This window comes from Trachypithecus francoisi, unplaced genomic scaffold (assembly GCF_009764315.1).
Source record: "Trachypithecus francoisi isolate TF-2019V2 unplaced genomic scaffold, Tfra_2.0 Lachesis_group12, whole genome shotgun sequence".
Classification (NCBI taxonomy): Eukaryota; Metazoa; Chordata; class Mammalia; order Primates; family Cercopithecidae; genus Trachypithecus; species Trachypithecus francoisi.
The window spans coordinates 92,236,080-92,257,027 of record NW_022681457.1 but is presented as its reverse complement, the minus strand read 5'-3'; the positions used below and the strand labels follow the sequence as shown (position 1 = coordinate 92,257,027).

The following is a 20,948-nucleotide window of genomic DNA, read 5'->3' as shown; positions in this document are numbered from 1 at the left end:
GCTTCTCTGGGTTTTCCTCTTCAAATGAAATGCTTCTGACCTGTAGAGGTTTAGAAAAGGTTATCCTCAACTAAAATAACTGCTTCAATACAAGGGAAAATTCTGTGGAAATCTTTTGCATTTGACGTTGCTAAACTTAAGTACAATAATGTCACATGTACTTATACAGTAATTGTGGGCACGCCTAAGTCCCTCCCTCTTTCCTAAACCAAATTCCCCAGATCCTAGAAATCCAGCCCTTCTGCCCTCCGGAGGCGCCTTTCCCAACAACGTAAAGTACAATTTTAAATTTCAGCTCCTGACTAAAATCATGATCCGCAGTCAACTGCTAGAGAATCTGGGCACCCCGGTGCCTCTGGAGCGTGCAGCGGGTGTGGGCAAGGGCAGGGGGAGTGGGCGCTGCTGGTTGGTGCCTGAAATCTGTGCGTTGCCCCTTTAATTGTGTCCCCAGCCCTCGGGCGTTTCTGTCCAACGCCCACGTCAGCAAATACCTTTTGTTTCTCTCACGTTGGGGCTACTTGTTTTAGGGCGCAAAGGAACGGCCTCGAAAGGGGGTCCTTCCCCAGCCGAGAACCAGGAATCTTCCCCTGGCCCGCGCGCGCGACCGGCCGGTGCGCCGCGGCCCGCGGTAAGTGGCGGCGCGCGGCGCCGGCGGAGGGAGGGCGGGCGGGCGTCGGGGCTGCCCGGGACCCGCCGGGAGCCTGGCCGCGGGCGGAGGCGCCGCGGGCTCTGACGGCCCGGGCGGCGGTGGTGCTGGGATGCGGGCCCTGGGCGCGCCTCCCCCAGACGTCCCCGGGCCGGGAGCGCGGCGGGAGGCGCCGAGGCGAGCGGGCGCCATTTGCAGCCCGGGGCGCAGCGGCGGCGGCGGCGGCGTTGGCGCCGGCTCCGAGGGGCTGTGGGCAGCCACGGAGGAGGCGCGGGCGGCGGCGGCGGGCCCAGCCCGGGGAAGCGGCGGGCGTTGGTGGGCACCGGCTCCCGGCCGCCCCTCCCCGCGCCCGGCCGCGCCGCCCAGCCCGCCAGGCCGGCCCCTCCTGCGCGCCCGGGAGGGGCTGCGGGACAATGGCCGCGCCGTCGCCGCCCGCGCCCGCCTAGCCGCCCGGCCCGGCCCGGGGAAAGGCGGGAAGGCGCGCGGAGCCTCCTGGCGGCGGCGGCGGGAAGGCGGCGGGGACGGCGCCGGGCGTGTCTGGAGCCGTCGGGCGCCGCGGACTCCGGAGGGGCTCGGGCTGCGCGGCGCAAAGACGGGCGACCGCCGGGGGGGGCGCGTGGGGAGGGCAGGGCCGGGGCCGGAGCCTCTGCGGGCGCGGCCAGGGGCGCTGCTGGTGAGCCTGCCTCCCAGGGCAGTAGCCCGAGTTTCTCGGTACAGCCTCCATCCTTGGTTTTATGTCAAGATGCGGCATCTGGGCTTAGAAAACCGAGGGCGAACTCACCGCGCCTAACCAATGTTGAGCTCCAACTATTTGCTTCTGGACGGAACCGTACATGCTCATCTCTACCCATGCGGATCGCCTCTTTTGTGAGTTAGTCAGCGGCTTGTTCCCTTCCCCTTCAGATGCGCTTATTTATCGCTGATTGTTCCAATGGCCCTACTCCACATCATTCTGAGACGCGTTTGGAAGCGGTAGATTCACACACACCTGGTGGGCTTCTAACCACACGTCAGTCACCTCCATGCTTGATAAACCTTTATATTTGCACAACTTTAAATGGAGTGCTTTCACCTATATGAATTATTTCACTTAATTTCACATAACCACTTAGGCTGACGGGAATTCCACTTTGCAGATGAGGAAACACGTGTGAAGCATGGCGTTTCACCTCTAGGCCAGGGTGACCATAGCCACCCAGGACCTCCTGTTCCCGTCCTGCCTTCCCTCCTAAGGTACCTCCAGAGGAGTCTTTAGAAGGGCCAATCTTACACAGCGCTTCCCTGCTCTAAAAATCTTAACTGATCTTTTTCAGGAAAGCCTCCAAAATCCCCAGCAAGCTTCTGCTCCAGTCTTAATCTCCATGCCTCAGGTACGGATGCATTTGTAGACTGGAGCAAGAGCCCCCACTGATAAGCAGGGATCAGATGTCTTTATTCCTGGGAACCTCTCTGGCCACACAAGTGGCAACTGGGAAGTGAGAATCTGGCTTAGGGCCCTTGACCAAATGGGTGTCTGGGTGGATTGTGCTAAAAAATGTCAGCAGGAGGCATAATGAGTAGGGACTCCAGGAAGGAGGCCAAGCCACTAACCCTTATCTCCAAGCCCTGAAATCACCAGCTTTGCTGTTGATAATGATTTGAGGCCATCAAAAACTTTGTAAAGATAGAGTAATATTGATTCATTCTGTATCATTTAAATCTAATTTTTAGATAAAACTATGTCTAATAGACTTAACTCAGTGACACAATGATATGTTAATCGTGAAGGATTTGATGTGTTTGATTCCCTTGAATGAAGCTTTTGTTACTTTTGTTCTCTAAATTGGTCAGTGGCTTCCCATCTTAACGCAGTTTAAAAGCGAAAAGCTCCATAATAGTCTATGCAGCCTTACAGCATCTGGTCTCACTATGTCCTACTTCTCTCATGATCTGCTTTCCCTTTCTGACTCCATATCCCATTGCTTCCCCACTGCTCACCTCAGGGCCTTTGCACTTGCTTTTCCCTTTGCCTGAAATACTCTTTCCCCAGACACCCACATGACTCTCTTACTTCCTTTGGACTTTACCCAAATACCATCTTCTCAATGAGGCTTTCCCCAACTATAGTTTTGATTCTCTTAAGTGTTTTTATTCTAAATCTTTTCTGTCTCATGCCATTTGTGCAGCTATAAAAATACTTTGGGACTGGGTAATTACACAGAACAGAAATTTATTTCTCACACTTCTGGAGGCTGGGAAGTCCAGGCAGTTTGGTGTCTAGTGAGGGCTGCTCTTTGCTTCCAAGATGGCACCGTGTTGCTGCATCCTCTGGATGGGAGGACTGCTGTGTCTTCACGTGGCAGAAGGGATAGAAGGGCAAAAGGGGCCAAACTCATTTCCTCAGGTCCTTTTATAAGGGCGTTAATTCCATCCATGAGGGCAGAGCCTTTGTGGCCCAATCACCTCCTAAACGTGATACTGTTGCAATAGGGATGAATTTTTTTTTTTTTTTTTGAGACGGAGTCTTGCTCTGTCGCCCAGGCTGGAGTGCAGTGGTGCTATCTCGACTCACTGCAAGCTCCGCCTCCCGGGTTCACGCCATTCTCTTGCCTCAGCCTCCCCAGGAGCTGGGACTACAGGCGCCCACCACCACATCCGGCTAATTTTTTTGTATTTTTTAGTAGAGAAAGGGTTTCACCGTGTTAGCCAGGATGGTCTTTATCTCCTGACCTCTGATCCGCCCGCGTCGGCCTCCCAAAGTGCTGGTATTACAGGCGTGAGCCACCGTGCGCGGCCTTGGGGATGAAGTTTCAACATGAATTTTGGAGGGGATACAAATGTTCAAACCACCACTGTTTTGTTTTTTGTTTTTTGTTTTTTTTGAGACGGAGTCTCGCTCTGTCTCCCGGCCTGGAGTGCAGTGGCCGGATCTCAGCTCACTGCAAGCTCCGCCTCCCGGGTTCCCGCCATTCTCCTGCCTCAGCCTCCCGAGTAGCTGGGACTACACGCGCCCGCCACCTCGCCTGGCTACTGTTTTGTATTTTTTAGTAGAGACAGGGTTTCACCATGTTAGCCAGGATGGTCTCGATCTCCTGACCTCGTGATCCGCCCGTCTCGGCCTCCCAAAGTGCTGGGATTACAGGCTTGAGCCACCGCGCCCGGCCCAAACCGCCACTGTTAAATATTTTTAATACAGACGATCACTGACTTAACAGTGGCTTAACTTATGATTTTTTGACTTTACAGTGGGTTTAATGGGGTATTAAAGGCATTTTAAACTTATAATGTTTTCAACTTAAAATAGGTTTATTGGGATGTAACCACATCATAAGTTAAGGAGCATCTGTACTTAATTCTAAATCTTCCCAAAGCTAAAGGATCGTTTATCCATCAAGGAATACAATTACCACTCTAGTTAGCTGAAGTTCCTTATGACTCAGGAATGTTTGCTAAGCAGGCTAACAAGATAAGTTTTGCTGACACTGGTGGGACATATTAAATTTTAGATTAATGACTCTATATCTTAAAAGAGTTGATCTTCTCAGCCGGGTGTGGTGGCTCATGCCTGTAATCCCAACACTTTGGGAGGTTGGGGTGTGGAGGGAGGCATCGGTGAATCACGAGGTCAGGAGTTCGAGACCAGTCTGGACAAGATGGTGAAACCCCATCTTTACTAAAAATACAAAAATTAGCAGGGCACAGTAGCAGGCACCTGTAATCACAACTACTCGGGAGGCTGAAGCAGGAGCATGGGTTGAACCCGGGAGGCAGAGATTGCAGTGAACCAAGATCACGCCACTGCACTCTAGCCTGGGTGACAGAGCAAGACTCTGTCTCAAAAAAAAAAAAAAAAAGAGAGTTGATCTTCTCAACCACAACCTTAGTTCCAGTTATACTCGCTACCTAAATCTTCCGTCTACTCATAGAAATACATGTCTTTTGCTTCTGTTCCAAAGACCTTCGAACTTAATGGTTCCTAAAATGTGTAATTGTCTTTCCCAACCACCTTTTTAAAGATCATTGAACTTGATGGAAGTCTTGAATTCTGTTATATTCTTGGGACTATTATAATATTTAACTCTTACAGATATTTAAAATGTTTCCATTTGGATTTTGGATGTCCCATATAAATTGATCTAACTTGCTGTTTCAGCATATAAAGTCACTCTACTGGAAGAAGAAAATCTGAAATGTATTACCCATTTCCATTACCTAATCACATAATTCTGAAAATAAACCTTTTGTGATGAGTCAAGAGTACTGCTATGAATGCATGTTACATAAAAATCCTTTCAATGTGAATATCAAGTTGTAACTGACCCCAATGTATAGGACAATTCCTATTTTTTTTGAGATATAACTGGTTTTTTTTGAGACGGAGTTTCACTCTTGTTGCCCAGGCTGGAGTGCAATGGTGCGATCTGGGCTCATTGCAACCTCGCCTCCCAGGGTCAAGCAATTCTCTTGCCTCAGCCTCCCAAGTAGCTGGGATTACAGGAGCCTGCCACCATGCCCAGCTCATTTTTTGTACTTTAATAGAGATGGGGTTTCACCATGTTGGTCAGGCTGGTCTTGAACTCCTGACCTCAGGTGATCCACCCACCTTCGCTTTCCAAAGTGCTGGGAATACAGGTGTGAGCCACCGCACCTGGCCTGAGATGTAACTCTTTTTTTTTTTTTTTTTGAGACGGAGTCTTGCTCTGCCGCCCAGGCTGGAGTGCAGTGGCCGGCTCTCAGCTCACTGCAAGCTCCGCCTCCCGGGTTCACGCCATTCTCCTGTCTCAGCCTCCCCAGTAGCTGGGACTACAGGCGCCCGCCTCGTCGCCCCCTAGTTTTTTTTTTTGTATTTTTTAGTAGAGACGGGGTTTCACCATATTAGCCAGGATGGTCTCGATCTCCTGACCTCGTGATCCGCCCGCCTCGGCCTCCCAAAGTGCTGGGATTACAGGCTTGAGCCACCGCGCCCGGCCGAGATGTAACTCTTATACCATAAAAGTTACCCCTTTTAAAGTGTACAATTCAGTTTTTTGATATGGTCACAAAATTGTGCAACCATCACCACCCTCTTAACTCCAGAACATTTTCATCACTTGCATAAAGAAACCCCATGCCTGTTAACAGTCACTCCCCACTCCCATGTCTCCCTAGCTCCTGATAACCCCTTATCTACTTCCTATGTGGATCTACCCATTCTGGGTATTTCATGTGAATAATAATCCTAAAATCTGTTTTTTATGACTAGTTTCTGTAACTTAGCATGAGGTTTTTTTTTTGTTTTTTGTTTTTTTTGAGACAGAGTCTTGCTCTGTCACCCAGGCTGGAGTATAGTGGCACAATCTCAGCTCACTGCAAGCTCCGCCTCCCGGGTTCACGCCATTCTCCTGCCTCAGCCTCCCGAGTAGCTGGGACTACAGGCGCTGGCCACCATGCCTGGCTAATTTTTTGTATTTTTAGTAGAGACAGGGTTCACCATGTTGGCCAGGATGGTCTTGATCTCCTGACCTTGTGATCCGCCCACCTCGGCCTCCCAAAGTGCTGGGATTATAGGCATGAGCCACCATACCTGGCCTTGTTTGTTTTTTAGAGACAGGATCTCACTGTCACCCACACTGGATTGTGGTGGCATAATCCTAGTTCACTACATCCTTGACCTCCTGGGCTCATCCAGTCCTCTGCCTCAGCCTTCCGAGTAGCTGGGACTGCAGGCTCATACCACTGTTCCCAGCCAGCATGAGGTTTTTAAGGTTCACCATGTTGTAGTATATACAGTCGTATGTCACTTAATGATGGGTATATGTTCTGAGAAATGTGTTGTTAGGTGATTTTGGTCATTGTGTGAACATCATAGAATGTGCTTACACAAACCTAGCTGGAATAGCCTACTACACACCTAGGCTGTATGGTATAGCCTATAACTCCTAGGCTACAATCTTGTATAGCATAATACTACAGGCATTTGTAAAACAATGGTAAGTATGTGTCTAAACATATCTAAACACAGGAAAGCTGGGCGCGGTGGCTCACTCCTGTAATCCCAGCACTTTGGGAGGCCAAGGTGGGTGGATCACCCGAGGTCAGGAGTTCAAGACAAGGCTGGCCAACATGGTAAAACCCCGTCTCTACTAAAAATACAAAAATTAGCCCAACATGGTGGTGGGCGCCTGTAATCCTGGCTACTCAGGAGGCTGAGGCAGAAAAACTGCTTGAACCCAGGAGGCAGAGGTTGCAGTGACCCAAGATCGTGCTACTGCACTCCAGCCAGGGGGATAGAGCAAGACTTTGTCTCCAAAAATAAATAAACAAACAAACACAGGAAAGGTACAATAAAAATATGGTGTTATAATCTTATGGGATCACTGTCGTATATGTGGTCAGTTGTTGACCAAAATGTTATGCAGCACATGACCATATCAGTACTTCATTCTTTTTATGGCCGAGTTACATTCCATTATATGGGTATACCACATTTTGTTTACCCATCTGTCCATCGATGGACATTTGGGTTGTTTCCACCTCTTAACTGTTACAAATAATGCTACTATAAACATTCGTATATCAGTTTCTGTGTAGACGTATGCGTTCATTACTCTTTGATATATACTGAGGAGTGAAATGGCTGGGTCATATGATAACTCTATGTTTAATCATTTGAGGAACTCCTGGACTGTTTTCTAAAGTCGCTGTACCATTTTATATTTCACGAGCAGTGTATGAAGATTTTCGTTGATCTATACTCTGGCCAACACTTAGTATGTTCATGTTTTTAAAAAAATTATTGTATCTCTGGAAAAACATAGAAAAAAAATATAGAAAAAGAAGAAGAAAAAAATTAAAAAGAAATATTATTGTAGCAAACTATCCCAGTGAGTATGAAGTAGTATCTCATTGGGATTTTGATTTGCATGTCACTAATGATTAATGATGCTAAACATCTCTTCATGTGCTTATTTCTATTTGTCTTAGTCTTATTTATTTTAGTGATTATCTTATTTAATCCTCTTAACATACTTCCTTCGAGCCTCTTAACAGTCAATAACCTCATTTTACAAAAAGGAAACCAATGCTTATAGTTAAGTAACTTGACAAAGTCACACAGCTAATGATTGGTAGACGTATAATCCTGTGTTTCTTCTTTTTAAAATCCTTCAAAAGTGCTCCAGAACCCACAAAAGTGGAGGGGCTTCCAAGATCTAGCTCTTACATACTTTTCTAGTTTAATCTGCCATCCTTCCATAGGCCCGCAGTCTCTAGCTATAGCAAACTTCTTACCATCCCTGAGGAGGCCATGCTGTTTAATATACTGTTTTTGCCTTCCCATTTGGTGCTCTCTCTGGCTAGAATGCCTTTTGCCCTCTTTCTCATGTATAAACTTCTTTTCATCCTTCAAGACTCAACCTAAACGTTGAGCCTTTTGGAAACATTTCTCAGTACTCCCAGGTACAATAATTTGCTTTCTTTGTTTTACAGTTTCCTTCTACTATGAGTATTTTCTTCATTGTATTGTCACTTTGTCTAAAAGTCTCTCCTCTTCCTGTCTCTTTGCTTTCTCTGACTCTCTCCTAATAGTGAGCTGCTTAAGAGTGAGCACTGACCTTTGACATGTCATCACCTCTGTATTCTCAGGACCAGGTATAGTCTGGTGTAGAGTAGTTGCTCAGTAAATAGGTCTTGAATAAATGCGTTTCACCTGTCAATTTGAGTCTCTGCCCTTCTCATAAAAATTGAATAAAAGGGCCAGGTACAGTGGCTCACATGTGTAATCCCAACACTTTGGGAGGCCAAGGCAGGCAGATCACTTGAGGCCAGGAGTTTGAGACCAGCCTGATCAACATGGCGAAACCCCGTCTCTATTAAAAGTACAATAATTAGCCAGGTGTGGTGGTGCGTGCCTGTAATCCCAGCTGCTCAAGAGGCTAAGGCATGAGACTCGCTTGAACCCAGGAGTGGGAAGTTGCAGTGAGCCGAGCTCCTGCCGCTGCACTCCAGCCTGGGTGACAGAGTGAGACTCTGTCTCAAAAAAAAAAAAAAAAAAAAGAATAAAATATTATTCTGGGAAAATATAGAAAGAGCCAGACATGGTGGTGCACTGCTATAGTCCCAGCCAGCCATGTGAGAGACTGAAGCAGGATCACTTGAGCCCCGGAGGCCAAGGCTGCAGTGAGCCAAGATCATACCACTGCACTCCAGGCTGGTGAGACCTTGTCTTAAGAATTTAAAAAAGGAAAATATACCTCTATGAAGTTCAGAACAATGTAAAATTAATTATTGTATCAAAAGATGAAGTTGCTTTCTTTCACCTGTTTTTCTGACCCTTCAGAAAACCTCCACTGCTTTGAATCCTGTGGCTCTCAGCAGCATGTGAAATACCGAGGGCATAACGGATACTGTGTATCACTTTCAGTTCCCTCTGTCTTCCTGGCACTGTTGGACTAGGTCCAACATAAAATTCTTATAGTTCCAGAATATCTGGGGGAAGTTTTTTGTTTTTGTTTTTGAGACAGGGTCTCGCCCTGTTGCCCAGGCTGGAGTGTAGTGGCACAATCACAGCTCACTGCAGCCTCAGCCTCTCAGGCTCAAGTGATCCTGCCACCTCAGCCTACTGAGTAGCTGGGACCACAGGCATATACTACCACACACCTGTCTAATTTTTTAATTATTTGTAGAGACGCGGTCTCACCATGTTGCTCAGGCTGGTCTCGAACTCCTGGGCTCGAGTGATCCTCCTGCCCGGGCCTTCCAAAGTGCTAGGATAATAGATATGAGGTACCATGCCGGCTGCGGGAAGTTTTATTCCAAAATCTGCAATGTATTTTCATCATCAGAAGATACTTCAGCGAACCAAACCAAGCCATAATTTTTTTTTTTTTTTTTTTTTTTTTGAGACGGAGTCTCGCTTTGTCACCCAGGCTGGAGCGCAGTGGCCGGATCTCGGCTCACTGCAAGCTCCGCCTCCCGGGTTTATGCCATTCTCCTGCCTCAGCCTCCCGAGTAGCTGGGACTACAGGCGCCCGCCACATCGCCTGGCTAGTTTTTTGTATTTTTTAGTAGAGACGGGGTTTCACCGTGTTAGCCAGGATGGTCTCGATCTCCTGACCTCGTGATCCACCCGTCTCGGCCTCCCAAAGTCCTGGGATTACAGGCTTGAGCCACCGCGCCCGGCCATAATTTTATCTATGACTTTTTAAATATATACATTAGTATTCTAAGTATAAACACTTAAATTTTCTCTTTTTTTTTTTTTTTTTAATAGAGATGAAGTCTTGCTCTATTGTCCAGGCTAGAGTGCAGTGGCATGAGCATTGCTCACTGCAGCCTCGAACTCCTGGGCTCAAGGGATCCTCCCTCCTGCCTCAGCCTCCCAAGTTGCTGGGACTACAGGTTTGAACCACTGTACTCAGCAATATTAAAACATAAACTTTTAGGTTGCAAATCTTATTTTAGGTTGTAGATCTCATTCTCTGGCAATTGCTTCTGTGGTAACATTTTCTTAGTTTGAATAACAAACACCCTGGTTGACAGAGCATCATTAATGAGGTAATGATTGAATGGAAAAATGGCAAAAATTGCCCAGGTGCAGTGGCTCATGACTGTAATCCCAGCAGTTTGGGAGGCCAAGGAGGGCAGATCACTTGAGGTCAGGAGTTTGAGACTAGTCTGACCAACATAGTGAAACCCTGTATTTACTAAAAATACAAAAATTAGCTGGGTGTGGTGGCGCGGGCCTGTAATCCCAGCTACTTAAGAGCCTAAGGCAGGAGAATCGCTTGAGCCCAGGAGGTGGTGGTTGTAGTGAGCCGAGGTTGCACCACTGCACTCCAGCCTGAGCGACAGAGCAAGTCTCTATCTCAAAAAAAGGAAAAAAGGTAAAAATGGTTTCTCAAGAATAATTTGGCACACACTTGTACTTGGGAGGCTGAGGTGGGAGGATCACCTGAGCCCGGGGAGGTCAAGGCTGTAGTGAGCTGTGATCTCACCAGTGCACTCCAGCCTGAGCAACAGAGAAAGATTCTGTCTAAAACAAACAAAACAAAACAAAAGACCAGGCGCAGTGGCTCACGCTTGTAATCCCAGCACTTTGGGAGGCCAAGGCAGGCGGATCATGAGGTCAGGAGTTCGAGACCAGCCTGGCCAATACAGTGAAACTCTGTCTCTACTAAAAATACAAAAACTAGCTGGGTGTGGTGTCGGGCACCTATAATCCCAGCTACTTGGGAGGCTGAGGCAGGAGAATCGCTTGAACCTGGGAGGCAGAGGTTGCAGTGAGCCGAGATTACCACTGCACTCCAGCTTGGGCGACAGAGCTAGACTCCAGTCTCAAATTAAAAAAAAAAAAAAAAAAAAAAGAATAATCCTTCCTTAAGGTGAGGTCTACAATTGACTAGTTGGAGTAGAGGGTTGCTATTCCCAGGTACACATGTAGTTTTGAAATGATCACTCTCAGTCTCTCTAGGTTCACAAATATGATGAAAGCAGTCCGGGCGCGGTGGCTCAAGCCTGTAATCCCAGCACTTTGGGAGGCCGAGACGGGCGGATCACGAGGTCAGGAGATCGAGACCATCCTGGCTAACACAGTGAAACCCCGTCTCTACTAAAAAATACAAAAACTAGCCGGGCGAGGTGGCGGGCGCCTGTAGTCCCAGCTACTCGGGAGGCTGAGGCAGGAGAATGGCTTAAAACCCGGGAGGCGGAGCTTGCAGTGAGCCGAGATCCGGCCACTGCACTCCAGCCTGGACGATAGAGCGAGACTCCGCCTCAAAAAAAAAAAGAAAGCAGTCCAAAAAAAATTTTTTTTTCTGTATCCACTTTTTTTTTTTTTTTGAGACGGAGTCTCGCTGGAGTCGAGTGGTGCAATCTTGGTTCACTGCAACCACCATCTGCTGAGTTCAAGCAATTCTCCCGTCTCAGCCTCCCGAGTAGCTGGGATTACAGGCACCCGCCATCATGCCCGGCTAATTTTTGTATTTTAGTAGAGACGGGGTTTCGCCATGTTGGCCAGACTGGTCTTGAACTCCTGACCTCAAGTGATGAACCGCCTCAGCCTCCCAAAGTGCTAGAATTACAGGCTTGAGCCACCCTACCTGGCCTTCTGTATCCACATTTGTATAAGACAAGAAAATATGTTGTAATAAAATTCTAAAATGTTTACATTTTATACTCAGTGAAAGCAGTGTTTTTAAATGTTTAGATAATTAACAATAATAATAATAGCTGACATTTATCAAAGGCTTGTTATAAACCAGCCACTGTTATAAGCATGTTGCTTGGATTATCTTCTGATTTCTCCATCTCACAGCTCTATAAGCCATAGGTATTATTATTATCCCTGTATTAGTCCATGCTCACATTGATAAAAAGAAATACCTGGCCGGGCGCGGTGGCTCAAGCCTGTAATCCCAGCACTTCGGGAGGCCGAGACCTGCGGATCACAAGTTCGGGAGATCGAGACCATCCTGGCTAACACGATGAAACCCCGTCTCTACTAAAAAATACAAAAAACTAGCCAGGCGAGGTGGCGGGCGCCTGTAGTCCCAGCTACTCCGGAGGTTGAAGCAGGAGAATGACGTAAACCCGGGAGGCGGAGCTTGCAGAAAAAAAAGAAAAGAAAAAGAAATACCTGGCTGGGGCCAGGCACCTTGGCTCATGCCTGTAAATCCCAGCACTTTGCGAGGCCGAGGCAGGTGGATCTTGAGGTCAGAAGTTTGAGACCGGCCGGGCGCGGTGGCTCAAGTCTGTAATCCCAGCACTTTGGGAGGCCCAGACGGGCGGATCACGAGGTCAGGAGATCGAGACCATCCTGGCTAACACGGTGAAACCCCGTCTCTACTAAAAATACAAAAAACTAGCCGGGCGAGGTGGCGAGCGCCTGTAGTCCCAGCTACTCGGGAGGCTGAGGCAGGAGAATGGCGTAAACCCGGGAGGCGGAGCTTGCAGTGAGCTGAGAGCCGGCCACCGCACTCCAGCCTGGGTGACAGAGCAAGACTCCGTCTCAAAAAAAAAAAAAAAAAAAAAAAAAAAGAAGTTTGAGACCAGCCTGGCCAATATGGTGAAACTTCATCTCTACTGAAAATACAAAAATTAGCCGGCTGTGGTGGCCCGCGCCTGCAGTCCCAGCTACTCCAGAGGCAGAGACAGAATCGCTTGAACCTGGGAGGCAGAGGTTGCAGTGAGCCGAGATCACGTCACTGCACTCCAACCTGGAGGACAGAGCGAGACTCCGTCTCAAAACAAAACAAAACAAAACAGAAAACTCCTGACCGGGTGCTGTGGCTTACACCTGTAATCTCAGCACTTTGGGAGGCAGAGGCGGGTGGATCACCTGAGGTCAAGAGTTCGAGACCAGCCTGGCCAACATGGTAAAACCCCGTCTCTACTAAAAATATAAAAATTAGCCAGGCGTGGTGGCACATTACTGTAATACCAGCTACTTGGGAGGCTGAGGCGGGAAAATGGCTTGAACCCAAGAGGTGGAGGTTGCAGTGAGCTGAGATCACGCCATTGCACTCCAGCCTGGGCAACGAGTAAAACTCCGTCTCAAAAAAAAAAAAAAAGACTGCTTAACAGGCGCCCCAGGGAGGGAATCAGGAGGCTTCCAATGACATTGCTAGTGTAATTTAAGGGTCAACTAACTGCTATAGGCAGTGTGCAGTGTAATCTAGCACTTTGAGAGGCCAAAGTGGGAGGATCCCCTTGAGCACAGGAGTTCAAGTTTACAGTGAGCTATGATTGTACCACTGCACTTCAGCACTTCATCCTGGATGACAGAGTGAGACCCTGCCTCTGAAAATAGCTAAATAAAAGGAAACAACCCTGCTACCCCTGAACTTCCCCTGAACTCCTACCAAATAGTGATTCCTGTCTTCACCATGTTTGTCTCTTGCCAATCATGAAGCTTTTGACACTGGAATGCTGCTATGAGAAAAAAATGCAATGTTTCCATAAATGTGCTTGCCCGCATTAACAGCCAAAACAGAAGGAAGATGGTTCCCACCTCATTTCTGCCTTCCGGATCTCACAACATCCCACTGATGGGCCACATTTCACATGGGGAAACTGAATTGTAAAGGAGTCTGGGAAATGTGCTTTTTAGTTTTCCAGAAGGAAGTTAGAAAGGATGCTGATGCTGGGCGTGGTGGCTCATGCCTATAATCTTAGCACTTTGGGAGGCCGAGGTGGGTGGATTTCTTGAGCCCAGGAGTTCAAGACCAGCCTGGGCAATATATCGAGACCCTTTAAAAAAAAAAAAAATGGATCCTGAGTGTTCAGAGTGTTTATCCACAGATCTACTCTAATATCTGCTGGAGTGGACCTTGGTGGTTATCTGAAAAAATAGCATTCCATCAGTATGTAAAAACTGTTGAGGGCACAGACTGTGCTCAGAAATCAGTTCTTTTGACCAGATGCGGTGTCTCACGCCTGTAATCCCAAATCTTTGGAGGCCAATGTGGTGGGTGGATTGCTTGAGTCCAGGAGTTCAAGGCCACCCTGGGCAACATGGCGAGACCCCATCTCTACAAAAAATACAAAAAAATTAGTCAGGTGTGATGGTACATGTCTGTGGTTCCGCTTCCTCAGGAGGCTGACATGCAGGCATCCTGAACCTGGGAGGCAGAGGTTGCAGTGAGCCAAGATCGTGCCTCTGTACTCCAGCCTGGGTAAGAATGAGACCCTGCTGTAAAAAAAAAAAAAAAAAAAAAAGTTCTCTTAAAAAGCCGAGCTTTATATTAATTAGGATATTAATTAGAATATTAGGCCGGGCACGGTGGCTCACACCTGTAATCCCAGCACTTTGGGAGGTCGAGGCAGGTGGATCACAAGGTCAGGAGTTTGAGACCCGCTTGGCCAATATGGTGAAACCCCGCTTCTACTAAAAATACAAAAATTAGCCTGGCATGGTGGTGGGCTCCTGCAGTCCCAGCTACTCAGGAGGCTGAGGCAGGAGAATCTCTGGAACCCGCAGGCGGAGGTTGCAGTGAGCCAAGATCGTGCCATTGCACTCTAGCCTGGGCAACAGGAGAGAGACTCCGTCTCAAAAAAAAAAAAAAAGCCACAAGTTACCACTGTACACACCTAGTACACTGGACAGTAGTTAATATGCCCTTTAGTGGCAGTGTTGAAACAGTGAAGCAATCCAAGTAAATGCCATTCTCTGAATGCCTTTCTAACTCATTAAGGCTAGGTGACAGATGAGCTTTTAGAGTGGCAACAAGTTGTTCTCAAAAACTATTAATTTGGGGCCAGGCACAGTGGCTCATGCCTATTATTCCAACAAGGTGGGAGGATCACTTGAGCCTAGGATTTCAGGACCAGCCTGGGCAACATGGGAAAACCCTGTCTCTACAAAAATACAAAATTTAGCCTGGTAAACCTGTAGTCTCAGCTACTTAGAAGGCTAAGGCTGGAGGATCACTTGAGCCTGAGAGGTCAGGGCCACAATGAGCCATGGTCACACCACTGCATTCCAGCCTGAGTGACAGAGTGAGACTGTCTCAAAAAAAAAAAAAAAACAAGACTGGGCACGGTGGCTCACGCCTGTAATCCCAGCACTTTGGGAGGCTGAGGCGGGCTGATCACCTGAGGTCGGGAGTTTGAGACCAGCCTGACTAACATGGAGAAATCCCGTCTCTACTGAAAACAGAAAATGAGCCGGGTGTGGTGGTGCATACCTGTAATCCCAGCTACTCGGGAGGCTGAGGCAGGAGAATCACTTGAACCTGGGAGGCAGAGTTGGTGGTGAGCAGAGATTGCACCATTGCACTCCAGCCTGGGCAACAAGAGCGAAACTCCATCTCAAAAAAAAGAAAAAAAGTTATTTCGGTTTGTTTTCTTATTTATTTATTTAGAGAGAGGTCTCACTATGCTCCCTACGCTGGTCTGGAATTCCTGGCTTCAAGTGACCTTCATGCCTCTGCCTCCTGAAATGCTGGGATTACAGGTGTGAGCCACTGGGCCCAGCTCCTCTTCTTTATGCTTGCCTGTATTTTTTTGTTTTTTTTCCAAGATATGTTGAATTTTTAAAGCTATGGTGTTCAGTTTTCTTCCAAAACACATTGATGACATTTGGAGGAAAAGAGCAATAGGACTTACTATCTTGGTATCATCTACTGGCCTGCCTTTGAATAGTGTTGTCTTAAGTTTATTTTCTTGTCAAAGTTAAAAAGTATGTTTGGGCTGGGGACAGTGGCTCATGCCTATAATTCCAGCATTTTTGGAGGCCGAAGTGGGGGGATCACTTGAGCCCAAGAGTTGGAGACCAACTTGGGCAGCATGACGAAACCTCGTCTTTCTAAAAAATACAAAAATTAGGCCGGGCGCGGTGGCTCAAGCCTGTAATCCCAGCACTTTGGGAGGCCGAGACGGGCGGATCACGAGGTCAGGAGATCGAGACCATCCTGACTAACACGGTGAAACCCCGTCTCTACTAAAAAATACAAAAAACTAGCCGGGCGAGGTGGTGGGCGCCTGTAGTCCAGCTACTCGGGAGGCTGAGGCAGGAGAATGGCGTAAACCCGGGAGGCGGAGCTTGCAGTGAGCTGAGATCCGGCACTGCACTCCAGCCTGGGCGACAGAGCGAGACTCCGTCTCAAAAAAAAAAAAAAAAAAAATACAAAAATTAGCCAAACTTGGGATGGGTACTTGTAGTCCCAACTACTTGGGAGACTGAAGAGGGAGAATCACATAAGCCTGGGAGATCAAGGCTGCAGTGAGCTGTGATTGTGCCACTGCACTCTAGCCTGAGTGACAAAGTGAGACTGTCTTAAAAAATAAACCAAATGGCCAGGCGCAGTGGCTCATGCCTGTAATCCCAGCATTTTGGGAGGCCCAGGCGGGCAGATTGCCTGAGATCGGTCAGGATTTCGAGACCGATCTGGCCAACATGGAAAAACTCCGTCTCAACTAAAAATACAAAAAAATTAGCCACGCGTGGTGGTGTGTGCCGGTAATCCCAGCTACTCGGGAGGCTGAGGCAGGAGAATTGCTGGAACCAGGGAGGCGGAGGTTGCATTGAGCCGAGATCACACCACTTCACTCCAGCCTGGGCAACAGAGTGAGACTCCATCTCAAAAAAACCAAACCAAAACAAAAAAAGGATTGCTTTTGATTTGCCATAATATATTTTAATATTGGAAATCTCTTCTTATAAACTTTAATATTAAGATTGAGGTTAAAAAGTTATATATAAAAAACATAAAAATATGTATATAAAATGTATGTATTTCTTTAAAAAGAGTTCCAAGCCAATTTGAAGCCAAATGATTTTTCTATTAATATTAATGATTTATTTATGTTGTATATTTTATATCATTATATATTATATACATATTTGTTATGTATTATATATTATTCATATTATTAATGGTTTTATATTAACTATTATTAGCTATTATTAATAATAATCTGTGCCAGATAATCTATTTTTATATGTTAAAAATGATATCTGGCCACGCATGGTGGCTCAAGCCTGTAATCCCAGCACTTTGGGAGGCCGAGGTGGGCGGATCACGAGGTCAGGAGATCAAGACCATCCTGGCTAACACGGTGAAACTCTGTCTCTACTAAAATACAAAAAAATTAGCCGGGCATGGTGGTGGGCGCCTGTAGTCCCAGCTACTCGGGAGACTGAGGCAGGAGAATGGCGTGAACCTGGGAGGCGGAGCTTGCAGTGAGCTGAGACCGCGCCACTGCACTCCAGCCTGGGGGACAGAGCAAGACTCTGTCTCAATAAAAAAAAAAAAAAAAAAAGATATCTGACAGCGGCTCTTATATAATTTTTGTTTGTTTGTTTGTTTTGAGACAGAGTCTCGCTCTGTCACCCATGCTGGCGTGCAGTGGCACAATCTCGGCTCACTGCAGCCTCCACCTCCCGGGTTCAAGCAATTCTCCCTCCTCAGCCTCCTGTGTAGCTGGGATTACAGGCACCTGCCACCATGCCTGGCTAATTTGTGTATACTTAGTAGAGATCGGGTTTCACCATGTTGGCCAGGCTGGTCTCAAACTCCTGACCTCAGGTTATCTGCCTGCCTTGGCCTCCCAAAGTGGTGGGATTACAGGCATGAGCCGCCATGCCTGGCCCTTATATAATTTATTTAAATAAATATTGTGTACCTTAGCACATCTTTCTGCCTCTTATTACAAAAGTACATTATAAATATCTCTTTTCTCTCTCTACAGGACAATCCTCCAAACACAGACTGACTTAGAATCTTCTCTTTTTTACTCCATTCAAGAGCAGCATTCATAAATTTCCAGGTATGACAAATTTTAATTCTTGATCTTTCTCACTTAAATGCATACATTAAAAAGTAAAATTCTGGGGCCGGGTGCTATGGCTCATGCCTGTAATCCCAGCACTTTGGGAGGCCGAGGCAGACAGGTCACCTGAGGTCGGGAGTTCAAGACCAGCCTGACCAACATGAAGAAACCCTTTCTCTACTGAAAATACAAAATTAGCCGGGCGTGGTGGCACATGCCTGTAATCCCAGCTACTCGGGAGGCTGAGGCAGGAGAATTCCTTGAACCTGGGAGGCAGAGGTTGCGGTGAGCCGAGATGCCGCCATTGCACTCCGGCCTGGGCGACAAGAGTGAAAGTCCATCTCAAAAAAAAAAAAGTAGAATTTTGGGCTGGGTCAGGTAGCTCACGCCCGTAATCCCAGCATTTTGGGAGGCCAAGGCAGGCAGATCACCTGAGGTCAGGAGTTCGAGACCAATCTGGTCAACATGGCGAAACCCCATCTCTATTAAAAATACAAAAATTAGCCGGGCGTGGTGCTGGGAGCCTGTAAGCTGCTTGTGAGGCTGAGGCAGGAGAATCACTTGAACCCAGGCAGCAGATGTTGCAGTGAGCCGAAATCACGCCAGTGCACTCCATCCTGGGCAACAGAGCAAGACTGTGTCTCAAAAAAAAAAAAAAAAAGGTAAAATTTTGTAGTTGTAGATATTATATATTAGAGAATGGATTTATTTCTTGGAAATTCACTGTCTTAAGATGTTCAGCATTCTGATCTTTTTGGTCTCCCTGTTCACTGACTGCTAATTTTTTTTAATGACATCTTTATTTTGAATTCTCTCTTAAGGAAGTGTAGTGTATCCTTGTGAATGTGGGCCGAATTCTTTTTTTTTTTTTTAACATCCAGGATACATATTTGAATTACATTTTAATCTTTTACTTATTTATTTATTTATTTTTAATTTTTTTGAGATGGAGTCTCACTGTATCGGCTAAACTGGACTGCAGAGGCAACCTCCGCCTCTTGGATTCAAGCACTTCTGCCTCAGCCTCCAAAATAGCTGGGATTACAGGCACCCGCCACCACTCCTGGCTAGTTTTTGTATTTTTGGTAAAGATGGGGTTTCACCATGTTGGTCAGGCTGGTCTCGAACTCCTGACCTCAGGTGATCCACCCGCCTTGGCCTCCCAAAATGCTGGGATTACAGGCCTGAGCCACCGCACCCGGCTTTTATCTTTTTTTTAAACTGGGATCCAGGCAATTGTATGGAACTACATTTTTTAATTCGTTGCCTCACTTGTGTATATATTTCTCCCATTCTAGCTTGATCACATACTCATATTATTAAGAACTGGAGGCCGGGTGCGGTGGCACAAGTCTGTAATCCCAGCACTTTGGGAGGCTGAGACGGGCGAATCACAAGGTCAGGAGATCGAGACCATCCTGGCCAACACGGTGAAACCCCGTCTCTACTAAAAAACATACAAAAAATTAGCCAGGCATGGTGGTGGGCGCCTGTAGTCCCGCTACTCGGGAGGCTGAGGCAGGAGAATAGCGTAAACCTGGGAGGCAGAGCTTGCAGTGAGCTGGGATCCGGTCACTGCACTCCAGCCTGGGCAACAGAGCGAGACTCTGTCTCAAAAAAAAAAAAAAAAAAAACTGGAGATTATCTAGACCAGTCCTTTTAATTTGCAGAGAAGGATGTTAAGCCTAGAAACATAAGTTACTTGCCCATGGACATAATACTAATTTAGTGGTAGAACCAGTGTCAGAATTCTGACCTCCCACAGCTACATCATGCAGCCTTGGAGTCACTGTCTGGGTTAACTCCCTTTTCTGTAAAATGGAGATAATAATACCATCTCCCGGCAGGGCACAGTGGCTCACACCTGTAATCCCAGCACTTTGGGAGGCCAAGGCGGGTGGATCACGAGGTCAGGAGATTGAGACTATCCTGGCTAACACAGTGAAACCCTGTCTCTACTAAAAATACAAAAAATTAGCTGGGTGTGGTGGCGGGCGCCTGTAGTCCCAGCTGCTCGGGAGGCTGAGGCAGGAGAATGGCATGAACCCAGGAGGCGGAGCTTGCAGTGAGCCGAGATTGTGCCACTGCACTCCAGCCTGGGCGACAGAGTGACAATCCGTCTCAAAAATAATAATAATAATAATACCATCTCCCCGATAGGTTGCATGTGAGGATTAAATGAGACAACGCAGGTAGTTACTTTAATACTGCCTGTTGGCCCTTTAACCCCTTCACTGCATTTTTCTTGAAATTCTCCACCGTTGGCTAATGTGTCACGAAGCTCTCTTAATTCTCCCTGTAATTCCTTATCTGTAACACTGGCTTCTTTTCCCCATCCTGCTCCACAATCATGGGTAATCCTCCAGGTTCCCCTCTCAGCCCTTGTTTCCTCTGAGCCCCTTCATTTCTGCTAACAACTTAATCACTATTTGCAGGTTCTCTTGCTCCTCTATCTTCAAGTCTGAGTGTCCCTGTGAACTTCAGACCAGCATTTCCAGTGGCCTCCTGGCCATATCTACCTGATTTCCCATTCCTCTCAAATCCACCATACATAAAACCAAAGTCATTGCTTTTCTTCTAAACCAATTATTTCTCTGGACTCTGGACTTCCCAATTTCTTGTTTCAATTTTTTTTTTAATTTTAATTTTATTTTTATTTATTTATTTTTTTTGAGACAGCATCTGTGTGCCCAGGCTGGAGTGCAGTGGTACAATCACTGTTGCTCACTGTAGCCTCAACCTCCTGGGCTAAAGTGACCCTCCCACCTCAGCCTCCCAAGTAGCTGGGACTACAGGCACATGCAATTTTTTATTTTTATTTATTTGTTTTTTTTTCTGAGACAGAATCTCGCTATGTCCCCCAAGCTGGAGTGCAGTGACGTGATCTCAGCTCACTGCAACCTCCACCTAACTGGGTTCAAGTGATTCTCCTGCCTTAGCCTCCTGAGTAGCTAGGATTACAGGTGTGTACCACTGTGCCTGGCTCATTTTTGTATTTTTAGTAGGGACAGGGTTTCACCATGTTGTTCAGGCTGGTCTTGAACTCCTGACCTCATGATCTACCTGCCTCGGC

General features: G+C 47.1%; 1 protein-coding gene across 6 annotated transcripts in view; it reads left to right on the top strand.

The window, feature by feature from the left end:
- Nucleotides 1-204: 204 nt before the first annotated feature.
- The window catches only part of ZBTB8A (zinc finger and BTB domain containing 8A), a 71,713-nt gene continuing 50,969 nt past the window's right edge, over nucleotides 205-20,948 (top strand). For 2 of the 6 annotated variants that reach the window (XM_033227273.1, XM_033227267.1), the window contains exons 1-2: nucleotides 205-628; nucleotides 17,795-17,872. The gene's annotated coding sequence lies outside the window, so the exon portion shown is untranslated. Of the gene's footprint in view, nucleotides 629-931; nucleotides 1,514-1,959; nucleotides 2,017-17,794; nucleotides 17,873-20,948 lie in introns of those variants that run through there. The other 4 variants (XM_033227268.1, XM_033227270.1, XM_033227272.1 and 1 more) reach the window with 4 other exon arrangements.